This window comes from Lampetra planeri, chromosome 2 (genome assembly GCF_965212315.1).
Source record: "Lampetra planeri chromosome 2, kcLamPlan1.2.h2, whole genome shotgun sequence".
In the NCBI taxonomy this organism is placed as follows: Eukaryota; Metazoa; Chordata; class Hyperoartia; order Petromyzontiformes; family Petromyzontidae; genus Lampetra; species Lampetra planeri.
The window spans coordinates 30964212-30981326 of record NC_136108.1 but is presented as its reverse complement, the minus strand read 5'-3'; the positions used below and the strand labels follow the sequence as shown (position 1 = coordinate 30981326).

The following is a 17115-nucleotide window of genomic DNA, read 5'->3' as shown; positions in this document are numbered from 1 at the left end:
CAGTACAGCGGCAGCAGCAAGTTGCTTGTTGAGCAATGGCTGCGCCGCGTGTGGATGTGTTTGTTTGAGGGGCTCTCCCTTCTCCACGCGAGTTGTGGCTCTCTCGCAGCCAGGGACACCCCCCCCGCGCCCCCCTTTTAACAAACGAGTCTCGGGGTCTGGATGAGGATTACCCGGACACGTAACATTACGCAGTGGTGGATCGCACTTGCGCCGTGACATCCAATCAACCTGAGTTCGATTCTTAATCCGCATTGACCAGCAAAGGTGAAGTATGGTCAAACACCCCCCCCCCCACGACCGACGCGGCGTGGGGAAGCCTTCATCCAGCAGTGGACTGACACACACACACACACAGCTGTGCACGTGCTGCCCCGTGTCTCTATTGGTCCTGAGAATCAATGACAAGAGACTTGGTGCTGTCTGTCAGCTGGCCGGTTAGCTCAGCTGGTTAGAGCGTGGTGCTAATAACGCCAAGGTCGCGGGTTCGATCCCCGTACGGGCCACTAACTTTTATTTATTTTAATTTACATTACCCGTACTTCACTTGCAATCTTCTTAGGTTTTTTCGGTAAAGTCACGTAGAAAGTAAAATAAAATAAAAACAAAAAATCACGACGTTTCGGAGGCAACACAAGTCTCCGTCATCAGGTGGGACCGTCACAGCCAGATTAGCTGTATCAAGTGAGGCAATGATTCAAGATGTAATCCCTTAAAAGCGAGTTGAGGGGGGAGGGAGAGGGAGGGGGGGAGCTCATCAGACTATGGTAGCCAATGAAAGGAACGTATCGGGAGGGAGGGGGGGCGAGGCCAAAAGGGTGGGCGATGGACGTGGAAGCGCTTGTGCGCAAGCGGCCAATTACTGCACACGCCAACACAATGGAGCGATTGTGCGCAAGCGGCCAGCCACTGCACCCGCCAACACAATGGGCAGAGAGGAGGAGACAAAATAACGAAAATGATGATGGCGTGTGCAGTAATTGGCCGCTTGCGCACAAGCGCTTCCACGTCCATCGCCCACCCTTTTGGCCTCGCCCCCCCCTCCCTCCCGATACGTTCCTTTCATTGGCTACCATAGTCTGATGAGCTCCCCCCCTCCCTCTCCCTCCCCCCTCAACTCGCTTTTAAGGGATTACATCTTGAATCATTGCCTCACTTGATACAGCTAATCTGGCTGTGACGGTCCCACCTGATGACGGAGACTTGTGTTGCCTCCGAAACGTCGTGATTTTTGTTTTTATTTTATTTTACTTTCTACGTGACTTTACCGAAAAAACCTAAGAAGATGATTCCTTGCAGTCACGAAAGCTTCAAATCTAGAATTCACTTGCAATTGCGTTCCTACGCCACTGCTGGGGGAGAAGGCTCCACTAGAGGGAGCTCGAGAGGGCTTCTCTCTCTCTCTCTCTCGAGGGGAATTCGAGAGCCTGGACATGCACGCTTGGACAGACCTCTTAAGTTTAGCACTGTCGTATTCTCTGGATTATAAGACGCAGACTGGCCCACTCAATGTATTTTAAATCAAAATATGATTTCCCTGTACCAAATATACAACTTTCTTGACACTGGGCACGTGTTTTTGGGGTTGCTTCTTACTTTCCGGAGCATCTTATAATCCGGTGGAAATAAAAAAAAAACCTATATACACGTCTGCTTTGGCAGTAAATGGTAAATAATATTTTTTTTACGAAGAACCCCGGAGACTTACTTAAATAAGCATGTAAATCATGTGCGGGCAACGTGGTCACTGAGACGGATGTGGCTGGGGCACATAACACCGTGTGTGTGTGTATATATTTATATATCATGTTTTTTTTTTGAACAAACCTTTGAAGCGTTGCTAACAGCAGACCACGTGTGCAATTGGAACATCTGCGTGACTTCACAGCAGCCCGTAAGCGTCGTTGTGGGGGGTTAGAGGGGGAGGCTTAGCCCGCTCCCCTCCCTCCTCCCCCCTCCCCAAATAACACTTTTATAATCTTGGGTCTTTCGATAAAGTCACGTAGATAAGTTCAAAAAAAATTACAAAAAATAACAAAAAACTACGACGCTTCGATCACAGCTTTAAGTCAAGATTAAAATGATGAATCTTTTATTTTCACAATTGTTGAGATCAACAATTGCAGGCATCTGCTAGAGCACTCATAACAAAAAATAACAAAAAAACTACGACGCTTCGATCGCAACACAAACGTTCTTCATCAGGAAGAAAAAGAGGGGTACAGCTGCTGAGGCAGGCTGTTTTAAAAGGTTTAAAATGGGTGTAGCCCAAGGGTCATAAACGAAGTGGGCGGGGCTAGTGATGTTAATGTGATAAATTAGCATGTTAATGTGAAAAATTAGCATGTAAATGTGAAAAAATTAGCATGTAAATGTGATAAATTAGCATGTTAGTGTGAAAAATTAGCATGTTAATGTGATAAATTAGCATGTTAATGTGATAAATTAGCATGTTGATGGGATAAATTAGCATGTTGATGTGATAAATTAGCATGTTGATGTGATAATTTGGCATGTTAATGTGATAGATTAGCATGTTAATTTATCACATTAACATGCTAATGTGATAAATTAGCATGTTAATGTGATAAATTAGCATGTTAATGTGATAAATTAGCATGTTAATGGGATAAATTAGCGTGTTGATGTGATAGATTAGCATGTTAATGTGAGATATTAGCATGTTAATGTGATAGATTAGCATGTTAATGTGAGAAATTAGCAGGTTAATGTGAGAGATGAGCATGTTAATGTAAGATCGGAGAGCCGCCTCCACGTGGGCGTGGAGGCGGCTATGTGTGTGAAATTTAAACCTGTTAATGTAAAATCAGCAAGCCGAAAATAACAACTAAAGTGGTAGGATGGGAACATCACAGCCAGTTATGACTTCAACTGGCTGTGATGTTCCCATCCTATCACTTTAGTGATTATATTCGTCACAAATCCACATTATTTACAATCTGAGTACGACGTTTCGCCAACAATTACAACCGGCATCGAGTTTTGTGTCGTGCCGTTAACGATGCCATTGGATGACCCCTCCCGCCGCCTCCCATCTCAACAACATCAACCGCTCCACGCGAGGTCGCTTCACAGACGCTCTCGAGCGAGCTCTCGTTTCGCGAGCCTGAGATGTCACGAAACGATCCCTTCGTCCACCCGGGCCAGCAGCGAGGTCATTTTCATCGCTCCATCTCCTCGGAGTTAAACCGCGCGCGGGACGCACGCTGCTTTGTTTTGCCACAAACAACAACAACAGCAGCAGCAGCAGCAGACAAAACTCGAGGTGCGTGATTAACACTGCGGCCCTGCAATGAAATAAAACATATGTACAATAGGCGACGTTTCGGGCATCGGCCCTTCTTCCTAGAGACGGCTCGTCTTCATCTCTCTACTCTGAACAAGGCTCATTTCCCAAAGACGTCGATCGCCTATGACCGGGTTTATCAGACCGCTCCGGAAAGAAAGTCGCACCTCCAAACCTGACACCAGAGGTGTGCACAGTTCTGGTTCGGGACACACAAACGCCTTCCGGATTATAAGACGCACTCTGATATTTTCCTTTAAGATACAGCGGACGGGATGGCGGGGGGGCAATGCAGCAAGTAGGATAATGACGTAGATTCATTATCTGGAGGGCAAAACAAATTGGTGGTGTTCATCTTCTTGGTTCTTTCGGTAAAGTCACGTAGAAGGGAAGTAATAAAATAATAAAAATAAAACATAATAAAATAATTCTCACGACGTTTTGGCCACAACGCAAGCAGCCGTCCTCAGGTGAAAACCAGGTCTGTCGAGGCGACAGCGTCGAAATTGGTAGTGGTTGGGTTGAGACGATGGGAACGTCAGCCTTGTGGTGGGTGTTATGGGGGGAGGGGGTGGAGAGAGAGGCGCGCATTTCATAATCCGGAGCACATACGGCAGACATCATCATCATCGCCGTCATCTCAGACAACGTTTCCCACTCCTTGGCTGCTGCTGCCACTGGGGTAGTCATCAATTGCAGTCAACCATCGTGACGCATCCCTCTCTTAACTGTGACGCCCGCTCTGCCCACCCAAGCCTCCTCCTCTTCCCTCGTCGCATGGGCGGGGTTCTTCTACCTGTTCATAGGGAAAGCGGGCGATTGAAAGCATTCGGAAAACACCTGCAGCAAACGATGTGTCAATCACTTAGATAGAGACCCACCTCCCCCCCACCAGACATAGCGGAGGATGAATGGAGGAAGACCCCCCCACCCCCCCACCAGCGATCTCCGATCTCGAGCCTCATCCAGCGGGGGACAGGAGAGCGAGCCTCCAGCTTGGGGACACCCGATGGGTGTCGAGCAAGGGACGGGCAGGAGGGACGGGCAGGAGGGGCGGGCAGGAGGACCCAGTAGTGGCCGGCTCCCTTCCTCCTGGGACGAGGGTGGCAGGGTGGCAGGCCTGGAGAGTGGGCCAATGGCGAGAGACGGCGAGCCTCGTCACCTCGAAGTCGACTTTCTTGCGAATTGTCGTCTCAAAAGTGGGCGGTGAACGCCATCCAAGGCTAAACGTGCCGTTTGAGGGTGGATGGCACCTGCCGGGTCTGCCCCGTGACCTCCTGCCAGCGGGCCGTTCGACACTTCACGTGGCATCAACGTGCACGTAGCCTGGCACCAGCGTCGTGGTGGACGTCACCGCCACTTAGATGTTGTTACTCTGTGGTTCTTTGGGTAAAGTCACGTAGGTGTAAAATAAATTACATTAAATCACGACGTTTCGGGCGCAACACACGCAGCCCTTTTGCCCACTTCAGCAATTGTTTTTTGCTGTGGTTGTCCCGCATGATGACGGACGCTTGTGTTGTGCCCGAAACGTCGTAATTTAATTTATTTTATTCTATACCCACGTGACTTTACCGAAAGAACCAAAGAGTATGGATCCCCGCAGTCACGAAAACTTCAAATCTAGATTTAGTTAAATTTCTATTTAAAGCTTTCGTAACTGCAGGGATTCATCTTCTTGGTTCTTTCGGTAAAGTCACGTAGAATGGGAACAATCAAATAATAAAAATAAAACATAATAAAATAATATTTTATTATGTTTTAATATAATATTATTTTATTATGTTTTATTTTTATTACTTCCCTTATACGTGACTTTACCGAAAGAACCAAGAAGATGGCTAGATTTAGTTGTTGTCCGGGAACGCTGAGCCTCGGGTGTGAGTGTCGGAACCAAGGGGTCGTCCTGTATGGTAGAACGCAAGCGCGTCGGGGTTATCCAGACACACGCGATGGTGTGAAAGCAGGCAGGGGGAGCTTCTCTACGAATTAAAGACGACTCAAACCCCTCTTAAATCGCCTCCGCGTTGGTAACAATTACCCTCCAACTCGACTTCGACCCACGTGATACACGTCGCGTGACTTTGCTCACCACCAAAAGAAACACACAACAGCGGCGGCAATGAAGGCGAGAGCCTTGAGGGGTAACTCGAGAACCAAAACGCGCCACGCTCATCTTGTTCGCTTTTCTCGGCGAAACTTTGCGAAATAAATCGACGGAATTTCGACTTAAAGCTTTCGTGACTGCAGGGATTCATCTTCTTGGTTCTTTCAGTAAAGTCACGTAGAAGGGAAGTAATAAAATAATAAAAATAAAACATAATAAAATAATATAATGATTAATAATAATGTATAATATAAAATAATAAAAAGAAAACATGAAACAATAATATAATAATTAATAACATTTTTTCCTGTTTTATTTTTATTATTTTATTACTTCCCTTCTACGTGACTTTACCGAAAGAACCAAGAGAAATCGACGGAAGTGAACAGCGGTGGCACGCGCCACACACCGCCGCCGTGCGTGGAAGAATCTCCGCCCCGCGTTACGAGGAGAGAGACGGCGGTGGGAGTGGGGGGTGGGGTACACGACCCAGTGAGTTTGCGTGCCGCCGTGGTAGCCGGAACCTCTCGATGCTGTGTGTGAGTCATCGCCATCTGTTAACACGACAAATTCTCGACAATCAATTCACTTGTATCAATTTTTTTGTACGTTGTTGTTGTATTTCTTCTTTTCTAAGCACGTGGGTGGTGGAGCGGTGGTGCATCGGTCCGCGCACTACAACATTGAGAAATATGCCCAGGGCCGGATTAAGGCGCTGGGGGCTTTAGGGGCTGCAACCCAAGAGGCCTTCGCCAGCTGGAGGGCCTCCAGAGATGAAGCGAAAAGTCATTTCATTCGTGAATGCTGAATTTTATTTGTTGTTAGCCTTGTAAAAATATACATTTATTTTTCTCTAACTTTGTTTTCTTTTTGAAAATATTACTGGGGGCTCTCACACGACCTGTAGCCCAGGGGCCTACAAAATCTTAATCCGGCCCTGAATATGCCTTCAGATTATTTTGCCGCTGTACATTTTCACACGATAAGCCACTTCGTTGAGCTATCATTTGTGGCCAGGTCGCTTTTGAAAAATAAGCTAATATGTCAGTGCGCCTTTCCCGGTTAAATAAAAGTTTAGTTTCATTTCTATTTTTAAGCATTATTTATCCAGGAGATAAATAAGTACAATGCATGGCCGCCAAACCAACATTTTCATTCTCAGAACCGGAATTTAGGCGAATTAAGTGGCATTGACGCAGAGCCTCACGGTTCCAATCCAGCGGCCGCCCTGATTAGTACGGCGAGTGGCACTGCCCCTTCAAAACACGCGCCGCCCTCTTCACCGTGGTCGTCAAAGATCCCGTGACGGCATCAGGGTCCACGTTTACCAAATTTGAAAAGGAGAAAACAAATGACCCACAAATAACTTAACGCTCTGCACTATGAAAACTTGGCAGGGCCCTCTTGAAAACGAGTCACAAGACTCGCTGACGATTTCCTGGGTTTCGAATCGGAGTAATAACAATACAAAATAATAATAAAAACATATTCTTGGTTCTTTCGGTAAAGTCACGTAGAAGGGAAATAATAAAATAATATTAATATAAACCAATACAAATTCTCACGACGTTTCGATTGCAACACAAGCAATCGTCATCAGGTGTGAAATCTACAGCAAGAAAATTTGAAGAAAAAAATATTCTTACTGTGGATTTCACACCTGATGATGATTGCTTGTGTTGCAGTCGAAACGTCGTGAGAATTTTTATTATTTATATTTATATTATTATTTTATTATTTCCCTTCTACGTGACTTTACCGAAAGAACCAAGAATATGAATCCCTGCAGTCACGAAAGCTTTAAATAAAAAAAATTATAAAAGCGTCGAACCATCTTTAATGTGATGTGGTTTTTCAATGCGCAGTCTTTTAGGAAATCGCACTAGGAGGCACCATCAACTCGCTGCACTTCAGAACCCCGGTTTACCCACGCGCGGATGCAACCCGGACTCGAGCCCAGGTTTCTCAGCAACGTCAGCCTCGGTGCACTGACCTCTAAAGCCCCCCACCCCACCCACCCCCCACCCCACCCACCCCCCACCCCACCCACCCCCACCCCACCCACCCCCCACCCCACCCACCCCACACCCCACCCACCCCCCACCCCACCCACCCCACACACACACCGTTTGCCACGTCCGGTAAAGAAGTGGAATTTTAAAGACTCGGTGACGTCATTGCTGCCCCGTGGAGGTTTGTGGGGGGGGCATTGTGAGCCCGAGCCAGCCTCGTGGAATGTTCGCCAGACCCGGGCGCTCACGGGGCGCGTTGGGGGCGTTGCGTCAATGGGGTGGAACGTCGGGAACTTCCGCGGATCTCTCAATACCAAACTCATTGAACGGTGGGGCGGGGGCGGGGGGCACGTGGTCTACTTTGTTTGAGCTGTCGTTTGTGGCCAGGTCGCTTCTGCAAAATAAGTTAATACTGTACCTCGGCGGTGGGCACTATCGGGGAAGATGAAAAAACTAATGGTGGAGTTGTATTCGTGTGTCTTTTAAGTTATTTGTTTAACACGGAGGCTTTCGCGACCAATGTCATCCATAAGAGAGTATTTTTTTTTTATATCAGGAACGAAACAGGTGGACTTCTCCACAAACCTGGCTGTCGCCTGATGAAGCTAGTTGTAATTACTGGCGAAACGTCGTACAAAGATTGTGAATGTTGTGGCTTGGCTCTCCAACACACCGGTGTGCTGTACTAGTACACTACACTATACACTACTACACTCCACTATACACTACACTATACACTACTACACTACACTATACACTACGCTATACACTACTATACACTACACTATACACTACACTATACACTACACTATACACTACTATACACTACACTATACACTACACTATACACTACACACTAGTGCTGTACTAGTGACGAATTGGCCACGATCTGTTTACGTGACAACCCTTACTAGTTGGCCGTGTCGGGTGGTGGCAGGTGTAACGACACATTTACGCGATCTAACCCCAAAAAAACCCCTATTATGGATGATTTGTTTACCTTTCCGAAACTTTGCAATCGTATCGTCATTTTGTGTTGTTTGTTGGTGTAATGTTCTGACCCGCCCCGACTGGAACATCTGCGGAAAAAAGAGCTTCATAGCTCATCGGATTCCTCCGGTATCTATACTAAAGATGCCGCGCAAGTTTCAGCCGCGGTGCTCTCCCTCCGGCGCGTGGTGGCGAGTTGATGGTCTCAACCCGCTCACAAGTGAATGCGTCAACGTTGGATCTGCACTCCCATTCGGCGAAATGACCACGCGTCCACACCGACCTTCTCTAACCACGTTCGCATGGCAAGGTGGGGTGGGGTGGTGGGGGGATAAGTGCTGCCCCCCACTGTGCCGAACCGTGGAGTGCGTGCAAACCGCGCCGTGTGCAAGTGGTATCAGAAGCTGGTTTGGGCCACCATCAGGTCGACTCGGCCTTAACATGATTAACCCCGGCTGCCTTTGTGAGTATCATGGAGACAAAGGCGGCCGGGCGTGGGGCTCGCCACCCACCACCTCGCGTGCCGTGCCGGCCTGCATAGGTGCTCGCACATGGCACTTTACCCAAAAGTCTGTGAAGACTATACGAGTGATCTTTGTCTTCATACTGAACAGGCATGTTTGTGTGTGCGCGCTTGTATGTGTATATGTGGGGAGCGGTGGCGTAGCGGTTAGCGCTAAGCTGTGCTTCGAACCTGGCGACCCGGGTTTGATTCCCGCTCACGGCCAACACCCAGTGACGATTATCTGAACCGGTCCTGGGCCTCTCCTATGTCGACTCACCCTCAAATGAGTACCTGGTGCGGTGTGTAAATATCGTCACTGGGGTGACAAAGGCGGCCGGGCGTGGTGATGGCCACCCACCCCCTCGTGTGCCGTGCCGGCCTTCACAGGTGCTCGCTAACAGCACTTGCCCCAACAGTCTGTAAAGGTTACACGGGGGGTGTGGGGGGGGTTCTTCGTCTTTTGTTGTTGTTGTTGTGGTCATCGCTTACCCTACGTTGGGTGCTCTGAGCGAACGCCATCGTGGGGAGAGACGCTACCAATATCTCTCTCTCTCCCCCGGGGTGGTCACATCCACACCACGGCGACTAACGGTGGACGTGCAGCTACGTGCAGGGTGCGAGATGCTGGGATCACCCCCCCCCCTCCTCCCCCTTGCCAACCCCTGCCACCACACCTTAAACATAATGACCAATTTTACCTAATTACCAGCTTCGATTCCAGCCGGCTCAGTGTCTTTGACGCAAACCCATTATGGACACCTCCCTGCCCCCTCCCCACTTCAAGCGCCAATCCCTTTAGAAATGTGGCCACGGTCCCACGCGTGACCTGCTCCCGGCAGGTGGACCACCTCGTGCTGGATGTTCACCATCACTGTGGAGCGAGGGTTGGTGGATCACCGCACACACCCACACACGCAGATGTTGTGAAACTCCCTTCTCGTGGGCGAAGAAGAGGTGCCATACCCCTGGCTCGGCCAGGAGAAGGCGGTACATCACGTGGACTAATCGCCATCTGTTTCCATCTGTACGATGATAGGGCCTTGCCCTGCCCCCCCCCCACCCCCCTTGCGCGAGGCGTGGGTTTTCTCCGCGTGCTCCGGGTTCCTGTCATGTGAATAATAAATTTCAACTTAAAATTAAAACCAACATTTAGCAGCAGCAGCAACGCTCCTGAAAAAGAGATTCGTACCATTCGGATACACGCGCTTTCGTTTCATTTCATTTTTTTAAATCGCTCCATCTCCACGGCTGTCATTCTTCTACTAAACGGGAGGCGGGGGGGGTAGCAGGGGGGTTCCTCTAATTTTTTTTTTATCCTCCGGTTTCCATCGTCTCGAAGTGTCGACCATTCCGAACGCCATCGCCGTCTCGGCCGGCGCGACTGCCCCACCCCACCCGTCCACGTGACGCTGCGCGCGGGGCCTGCTGCTGTCACCCAGCGGCAGAGGTCGCAACCGGGTACCCGATACCCGTACCCTACCCGATACCCGGCTACCCGTACCCGGCCGGGTACGGGTACCCGTTTGCGACCCTGGTGCGGCCGGGTACGGGTAGACCGTGAGTCACTGGTGAATAACTGTTTGTCACTCATTTCCCAACGTCTTGTCTCTTCTCACAATTCAAGTTCCTAGAACCAACCCACCCGCGCCTGCAACATGGCTTTATCCCAGAGGTCGCAATCAGGTACCCGATACCCGTACCCTACCCGAACGGGTAGGGTACGGGTACGGCCGGGTACGGGTACCCGTTTGCGACCCTGGTGCGGCCGGGTACGGGTACGGGTAAGGAATCAAAACCCGTTTGCGACCTCTGCCCAGCGGTCCCAAACCTTCTTGGCACCAGGGACCGGTTTTGTTTAAGATAAATTTTTCACGGAACGGGGTGGGAGGGGGGATCATCATTGGGTCTTTCCCCCTTTTCAAAGCAGCTCTCCAGCCACGTTTGTTCTTTACTCATTGTGGCTACTAGGGGTTAGCAGCTTGTGGGCTCACCAAAAACTGCGGCTGAGACGAGTGCGCAGTGCGGGAAAGAGGCGCGGACGGAAGTGGTGAATTATAAAACAATGGGGGCGGGTTCCACGCGCGAACTCACCGCTCTCACCTCTTGCTGCTGTGCGGCCCGGTTCCTAACAGGACACGTGACCGGTACCGGACCGCGGCCCGGGGGTTGGGGACCCCCCTGCTCTAACCCACAGGGGTCCTCTCGCCGGGCTCTCCGCGTATTTGGCTCACCGGGTGCAAGACGTCCGTCCACTCGGTTTAACACGCGGTGGGATAGGGGATCTCGCATAAATATAAATGTGCCGTTAAACCCGCCACCACCCGAGACAGTCCAATTAGTAAGGTTTGTCACGTAGACAAAACGTGTACAAATATAAGAATAGGGCTTTATCCTTTCTGGCAATAAAACAGTTGTGTTAAGATGTTAAAACACCAAACAGAAACTTGTCTGCATTAACCACATATACTTGTGGTGAACATGCAAATAAACAAAAACGTGCTCTGCTAGGATGTGCATTGTCTTTGAAACGCGCCAATTCGTTACTAGTACAGCACCACCGCTTGTGTGTTGGAAAGCAAATCAACAACACATTTTTCAAACCGAGCACGACGTTTCGCCAGCAATTACAACCGGCATCATCAGGCGGCAGCCAGATTCGTGGAAAAATCCTCCCCCTCACTCGCGGAGCCAGTGGGGGGGGTGGCTCGTGCCCCTCCCTCATTGGGGGTTATTAGTAATAAATCGGCATTTTGCGACCCCCACTGCCACTGTGTAGCATATTATTACGTGCCAGGGACTCTATGAGATGATAGGACAATAGTCTGAGTCCATAATTGTCAATAAGTAACGGCAAAGCAGTTATAAGTGACTCACAGAATCGTGCGCAGTTGTGTATACAGAACACGACTTCCCTGAAGGCATCAACACCTTCAGCGAGCGCGATGCCGATCACACAACGCGGTTCGAATTCGACCCTCGATCGATGGCTGCGCCATCGCCGCACACGCGTCGAATAAGAAGCAAGGGACAAGTCCTTACTTACTAACAACTCCTTACTCGCTAACAACTCCTTACTATCAACTCCTTACTCACTAACAACTCCTCACTCACTAACAACTCCTCACTCGCTAACAACTCCTCACTCACTAACAACTCCTCACTCACTAACAACTCCTCACTCACTAACAACTCCTCACTCACTAACAACTCCTTACTCACTAACAACTCCTTACTCACTAACAACTCCTTACTCACTAACAACTCCTCACTCACTAACAACTCCTCACTCACTAACAACTCCTTACTCACTAACAACTCCTTACTCACTAACAACTCCTCACTCACTAACAACTCCTTACTCACTAACAACTCCTCACTCACTAACAACTCCTCACTCACTAACAACTCCTTACTCACTAACAACTCCTTACTTGCTAACAACTCCTTACTCGCTAACAACTCCTTACTCACTAACAACTCCTCACTCACTAACAACTCCTCACTCACTAACAAATCCTTACTCGCTAACAACTCCTCACTCACTAACAACTCCTTACTAACAAATCCTTACTCGCTAACAACTCCTTACTTACTAACAACTCCTCACTCACTAACAACTCCTTACTAACAACTCCTCACTCACTAACAACTCCTTACTTACTAACAACTCCTTACTCACTAACAACTCCTTACTAACAACTCCTTACTCACTAACAACTCCTCACTCACTAACAACTCCTTACTCACTAACAACTCCTCACTCACTAACAACTCCTTACTCACTAACAACTCCTCACTCACTAACAACTCCTTACTCACTAACAACTCCTTACTCGCTAACAACTCCTCACTCACTAACAACTCCTTACTAACAAATCCTTACTCGCTAACAACTCCTTACTCACTAACAACTCCTCACTCACTAACAACTCCTCACTCACTAACAAATCCTTACTCGCTAACAACTCCTCACTCACTAACAACTCCTTACTCACTAACAACTCCTCACTCACTAACAACTCCTCACTCACTAACAACTCCTTACTCACTAACAACTCCTCACTCACTAACAACTCCTTACTAACAACTCCTTACTCGCTAACAACTCCTCACTTACTAACAACTCCTTACTAACAACTCCTTACTCACTAACAACTCCTCACTCACTAACAACTCCTTACTAACAACTCCTTACTCACTAACAACTCCTCACTCACTAACAACTCCTCACTCACTAACAACTCCTTACTAACAACTCCTCACTCACTAACAACTCCTCACTCACTAACAACTCCTCACTCACTAACAACTCCTCACTCACTAACAACTCCTTACTCACTAACAACTCCTTACTCACTAACAACTCCTTACTCACTAACAACTCCTCACTCACTAACAACTCCTCACTCACTAACAACTCCTTACTCGCTAACAACTCCTCACTCGCTAACAACTCCTTACTCACTAACAACTCCTCACTCACTAACAACTCCTCACTCACTAACAACTCCTTACTCACTAACAACTCCTTTCTCACTAACAACTCCTTACTCACTAACACCTCCTTACTTGCTAACAACTCCTCTATCATTGTTCATTGCTGGAGGGGTTGCCGCCTCCCCCCCCACCTGAAAATCCTGGCTCCGCCATTCCTCCTCCTGTTTCGTTCCTGACATCGAGGCATCGATGTGACGGCGTCACTTGTGAGCCCTTCACGTGGGAAGGGGGTGGTGGGGAGGGGAGTCCATGGGTTTTCGTTTCTTCCCCCGATCCGCGTGCCCTGTTCTTCCCCTTCACTCGTCGTGATGGCGCGTGCGATCTGTCTTCAAACATCCCGCTGAGCAAACAATTGCTCTTATTCCCGACCATCATACCAACCCGCAACGACCACAACAATAACACCACGAACCACAACCACAGAGTCGCAGCCGCCTCCGCCCGGTGTCCGGGCTGGAGTCGTGAGTCGCATTTTGTTTTTCTTACCCCAAACCCACGCTCACATTCCCGACAACGAAATAACATCACGAGGGATTATACGCAAATCGACTCGTGTGTGTGTGTGGAAGTGTGTGTGGGAGTGTGTGTGTGTGTGAGTGTGTGTGGGAGTGTGTGTGGGAGTGTGTGTGGGAGTGTGTGTGGGAGTGTGTGTGGGAGTGTGTGTGGGAGTGTGTGGAAGTGTGTGTGGGAGTGTGTGTGTGTGTGGAAGTGTGTGTGGGAGTGTGTGTGTGTGTGTGAGTGTGTGTGGGAGTGTGTGTGGGAGTGTGTGTGGGAGTGTGTGGAAGTGTGTGTGGGAGTGTGTGTGTGTGTGGAAGTGTGTGTGTGAGTGTGTGTGGGAGTGTGTGTGGGAGTGTGTGTGGGAGTGTGTGGAAGTGTGTGTGGGAGTGTGTGTGTGTGTGGAAGTGTGTGTGGGAGTGTGTGTGGGAGTGTGTGTGGGAGTGTGTGTGGGAGTGTGTGGAAGTGTGTGTGGGAGTGTGTGTGTGTGTGGAAGTGTGTGTGGAAGTGTGTGTGGGAGTGTGTGTGGGAGTGTGTGTGGGAGTGTGTGTGGGAGTGTGTGTGGAAGTGTGTGTGGGAGTGTGTGTGGAAGTGTGTGTGGAAGTGTGTGTGGGAGTGTGTGTGGGAGTGTGTGTGGGAGTGTGTGTGGGAGTGTGTGTGTGTGTGTGTGGGAGTGTGTGTGTGTGTGGAAGTGTGTGTGGAAGTGTGTGTGGGAGTGTGTGTGGGAGTGTGTGTGGGAGTGTGTGTGGAAGTGTGTGTGGGAGTGTGTGTGGAAGTGTGTGTGGAAGTGTGTGTGGGAGTGTGTGTGGAAGTGTGTGTGGAAGTGTGTGTGGGAGTGTGTGTGGGAGTGTGTGTGGGAGTGTGTGTGTGGGAGTGTGTGTGTGTGTGTGTGGGAGTGTGTGTGGGAGTGTGTGTGGGAGTGTGTGTGGGAGTGTGTGTGTGTGTGTGTGTGGGAGTGTGTGTGGGAGTGTGTGTGGGAGTGTGTGTGGGAGTGTGTGTGTGTGTGTGTGTGGGAGTGTGTGTGTGGAAGTGTGTGTGGGAGTGTGTGTGTGTGTGTGTGGAAGTGTGTGTGGGAGTGTGTGTGTGTGTGTGGGAGTGTGTGTGTGTGTGTGTGGGAGTGTGTGTGGAAGTGTGTGTGGAAGTGTGTGTGTGTGTGTGTGTGGGAGTGTGTGTGGGAGTGTGTGTGGGAGTGTGTGTGGGAGTGTGTGTGGGAGTGTGTGGGAGTGTGTGTGGGAGTGTGTGTGGGAGTGTGTGTGGGAGTGTGTGTGTGTGTGGGAGTGTGTGTGGGAGTGTGTGTGGGAGTGTGTGTGGGAGTGTGTGTGGGAGTGTGTGTGGGAGTGTGTGTGTGTGTGTGGAAGTGTGTGTGGGAGTGTGTGTGTGTGTGTGGGAGTGTGTGTGTGTGTGTGGGAGTGTGTGTGTGTGTGTGGGAGTGTGTGTGTGTGTGTGTGGAAGTGTGTGTGGGAGTGTGTGTGTGTGTGTGTGTGGGAGTGTGTGTGTGTGTGTGGGAGTGTGTGTGGGAGTGTGTGTGGGAGTGTGTGTGTGTGTGTGTGGGAGTGTGTGTGGGAGTGTGTGTGGGAGTGTGTGTGGGAGTGTGTGTGGGAGTGTGTGTGGGAGTGTGTGTGTGTGTGTGTGTGGAAGTGTGTGTGGGATTGTGTGTGTGTGTGTGTGTGGGAGTGTGTGTGTGTGTGTGTGTGTGGGAGTGTGTGTGTGTGTGTGTGTGGGAGTGTGTGTGTGTGTGTGTGTGGAAGTGTGTGTGGGAGTGTGTGTGTGTGTGTGGGAGTGTGTGTGTGTGTGTGGGAGTGTGTGTGTGTGTGTGGGAGTGTGTGTGTGTGTGTGGAAGTGTGTGTGTGTGTGTGAGGAGCGGTAACCGCTGCGCTGCGCTATGAACACGGCGACCCAAGTTCGATTCCCGCTCACGGCCAACACCGGTGACGATGATCTGAACCGGTCCTGGGACTCCCCTAGGTCGACTCAGCCTCAAATGGGAATTTGGTGCGGTGCGTAAATATCGTCACTGGCGAGACAAAGGCGGCCGGGCGTGGTGCTGGCCACCCACCCCCTCGTGTGCCGTTCCGGCCTTGATAGGTGCTCGCTAACAGCACTTGCCCCAACAGTCTGTGAAGCCTTGCCGGGGAATCTTTGTCTCATGTACGAAGATTTCCTCGGTAATTTGTATTTTTTTCGCATTTGCGAATGTGGGTCAGAGTTATCATCGCGAGATGAAACAAATAAGATGATCCAGCCCCTAAACCAAAGCGTCTCTCAATTAAATCCACAGTTTCCACATTTACACGCTCAAATTCGTGATGTCACTGATGCAATCAGGGCTGCTAATGAGGATGACTCGGAATTAACTGAACATTTCATCGAATGTAACGTGAGGTCAAATTAACGTCAGCGCGACGTTCGTCAGTGCGATTCACACGAGACAAAGACCCCCCGTATAGCCTCAACAGACGTTTTGTGGCAAGCGCTGTAAGTGACCACCTATGAATGTACAACTAGGCCAAGAGGTGAAAGATCAGCACCACGCCCGGCCGCTTTTGTCTCCCTAGTGACGATGTTTACACATCGCACCGGGTACTTATTTGAGACTGAGTCGACCTAGGGGAGGCCCAGGACCGGTTCAGATAATCGTCAACGGTGTTGACCGTGAGCGGGAATCGAAATGGGGTCGCCGGGTTCGTAGCGCTACCGCTCCCACGGAGATTTAAACCCACACACACAACGACACACACACACAAACCTGCATGACACACACACACTGCACGACACACACCACACTGCATGACACACACACGTGCATGACACTCACACACACAACGACACAACCACCCACTTAAAAAAATAGACAAAGACAAAGATCCCCCGCATAGCCTTAACATACTTTGGGGGCAAGTGCTGTTATTAGCTAGCAGCTATCACGTCCGCAAAGGCACATGACGGGGGGGGGGGGTGGCCAGCCAGAACCCCGCCCGACCGCCTTTGTCTCCCCACATACAAAAATCTGCACGGATCGCCGAAGAGAAGGTTACGCGCCCGAGTTTGTGCATCCGCCGCGGAGATGGAACCACGGAAATCAGCTCGTTCACGGCAGCCGCACGATCCGTGAGAGCTGGTGACGGCTGGTCCTCATCATCCAGCAGTGGATTGATCATGGCTAGTTGATGGTGATGATGATGATGGTGATGATGATGGTAGC

General features: G+C 49.8%; 1 non-coding gene across 1 annotated transcript; it reads left to right on the top strand.

The window, feature by feature from the left end:
• Positions 1-432: 432 nt before the first annotated feature.
• TRNAI-AAU (transfer RNA isoleucine (anticodon AAU)) lies at positions 433-506 on the top strand. The gene has a single exon. It is a non-coding gene; the product is annotated as a tRNA-Ile (tRNA).
• The last annotated feature ends 16609 nt before the right edge of the window (positions 507-17115 follow it).